This window comes from Cyprinus carpio, chromosome B3, assembly GCF_018340385.1.
Source record: "Cyprinus carpio isolate SPL01 chromosome B3, ASM1834038v1, whole genome shotgun sequence".
NCBI lineage: Eukaryota > Metazoa > Chordata > Actinopteri > Cypriniformes > Cyprinidae > Cyprinus > Cyprinus carpio.
In genome coordinates this window covers 3760598-3763320 of record NC_056599.1, presented here as the reverse complement: position 1 = coordinate 3763320, position 2723 = coordinate 3760598, and the positions used below count along the sequence as shown (strand labels likewise).

Genomic DNA, 2723 nt, shown 5'->3' with positions numbered 1-2723 from the left:
GGAGAACATTCTGAATGAAGCCGCACAGAATGGACTTGAGTGTCACGTTTGCAGGTCGCCCGGTTGTGAAAGAGTTTCAGTGGGTGGACAATTTATATCTGATGCCACTTTTATTTTTTACGTTTCATTTTATAGTTTAAAATATCCAATTCAAATCAAACCACCAGGTGACCCCCAGAGCCCCACCTGGCGTTCCAGTGGACTGAAGTGAAGCGGTGCAAAACCGTGCTTTAAGCCAGCGTCCTGTGGTTCACCAGAGCTTCACTGAGGATGACATCGTTTTGAGCAGGAATGAACTGAAACTGAACTGTGAGGAGAAAACAGCATCAGAAAGCGAGAACATGACTCAGGGCGGTGACATGACGGCAGTGAAAATACAGCTACGGAGGCTGAGTGAGACAGAAGGACACCCGCTCCGCTGCGTACAGCGCTAATGAGTCTAGCGTACGCAGCCAAGGAGGTGTGTTCTGCCCGAAACTCAGAGATTAGAGAACAGGCTGAAAGCAATGTGGAACAGAACCAATGACTCGAGACAGAAGAGAGAGGAGAGAGGAGAGATGCAAGACGGGCAGGGTAAGAGTTCAGCGAGTAAACTACGTCCTCATGACCGTCCCGCAGAGCTCGGACCCTGAGTAGGGAGCCAGGACTTCTCCGGTTGCTCGGCAACCCAGCCACGACGGAGTCTGAGTGTCCGCAGCATCTCCCACCCAGTTGACTGAACTCTCACGACTGCGCCACACCCACAGACACGTCCCTTACAAACACTGCCCTTATAACCTGCTTCATACCAGAAAACACACGCGCTTCAGCTTCACAGTAAAAACAGAGTTAATGGAAGGTGGCAAAATTCACCAATTTATGAAAATTAGTTTTTCCAGCTGTAGTCATGAGAGCGCATCAGCATGCAGGGTGGTGACTCTGTGTAGACTTCTTAATTGAAACTCCATTCAACTAATAACAAGTGGATCTGTCTTGCTTGTGAAATTTGTGCTATATGTACGCATTTTAGTTGCTCTAGCTTTAACTTCTTTATTTCAGCAAATCTGTCTGTGAAGCTGAGCATGGGACCACCAACAGAACACAGGAAATAGATTAACTGAAAGGGGGCTCTGGACCGGATCCCGCGGGCATCTTGTGTCCTTGTGTCCGTCCCCTTTGAGCGCCAGCTTGAACTCGCTGTCACGAAGCTGCTGGTGGTGAGAGACCGCTCCAGGAGGTGTTGAGCAGCCGCGGGTCGTAACTCGTTGTCGATGCGGCCTCCGTAGATGGACTGAGGCCATCGGGTCCCTCAGCGCCGCCCACGGGATCTTATCGCCGGAAGAGATTTTTTACCCGGCCCTGTCGGAGAACACAGAAGCTCAGAGCCTCACACGCAACACATGAAGAACAGACCTGAATTAGGAACAGACTCAGAACCTTCGGCTGTATCGTCCAGCCACGGTGTCCACCGTGTTCCGCAGAGCGAGGCGCCAGATCGACTCTGCGAACCCGTGCTTCGTGGACGTCAGCGAGCGGAGCGACGCAGGCGGCTCCTGGATGACAGCGTGGAACCAGGCCAGCAGGAAGTATAGCCCGAAGCTCTTTCGTTTGGAGCCTGAGAGAACACAGACAGAGTGAGTGATGGAACAAACAGAAGATTCTTTTCAGTAAAAAATGGCATGCTGGATTCAGACTTCATCTGAGGAACCCAGGTGCATCAACGCGATGGCTACCAGATAAACAGGGAAACACTTGAAAGTATATCATTATATTCTCAGGACAGCGTCACAAAATGCTTATGTCTCAAAGTGATTTCATGAAATATAGACAGGTCCTCATGACAATTTCGCCATACACAGATGTGCTACGTTTTCCCCCCCCCCCCCCCCGCGGGGAGGAGAGTGAAAAGACCGGGATCGCCGGGAGCAGTCACACAATCTGCCGCTGCTCCCGCAAAGAAGAAGATCACCTTAACTGCGCGCCACAGAATACGCTCGACTGCGAGCAATATTAACCTTCATCCCGGAGGAGGCTCGAACACAAAGATCGTCGACGCGTAGCAGGTTCTGGACCGAGGGAATCGGTCCCATCAGACCGCATTCACTACAGCACACAGTGAGCACAGGAAGTGATGCGTGACCTTGGGGTTGATCTCCATGGTGAGGAAGAGCCGGAAGCTGGCGTGCGGCTGCATGGAGTGAAGCTTCTTCTCCAGCTGCATCAGCCAACGGAGCCAGATGAACATTCTCCAGCATCACCCACCTGACACACAAACACGACGGGGTCCGTGACCAGCAGACCCGACCAATCAGGAGTGTGAAGGGTCAGCTGATCTCCTCTCACCTGCCGGACTTCACGTGTGTTGATGTCTCTGTCGGCTTATTGAACCTTCAGCAACCTGAAGATGGACCACATGTGTTTACTTCACTAAACCAAGAGACACCCAGCACTGAGCAGCAGATTCTCTCTCTCTGGTGCCTTTTAAAACTATAAATAAACCCAGCAATTCCCCCAAAACACAAACAAACAACTGATTCAGCTTAAACCAGATTTTATCTTTTTTTGAATTTTTTTTACTTTTTGAGTTTTTTTTTGCCGTCTAGATGGTTTTTGGACGGTCGCGGGGAAAAGTCCGCGGTGAAAATTAATAAATTATGATACTGTTACTCCATGACAAAAAGTAATAATGCAAAACGTTACTTGGTTACTTTTATGGAAAATAATTAGTGCTGACCTTGATTGCT

At 49.8% G+C, this 2723-nt stretch overlaps 1 pseudogene; it reads right to left on the bottom strand.

The window, feature by feature from the left end:
- Window positions 1-593: 593 nt before the first annotated feature.
- On the bottom strand, window positions 594-2234 carry LOC122136697 (annotated as a pseudogene).
- Window positions 2235-2723: the final 489 nt, after the last annotated feature.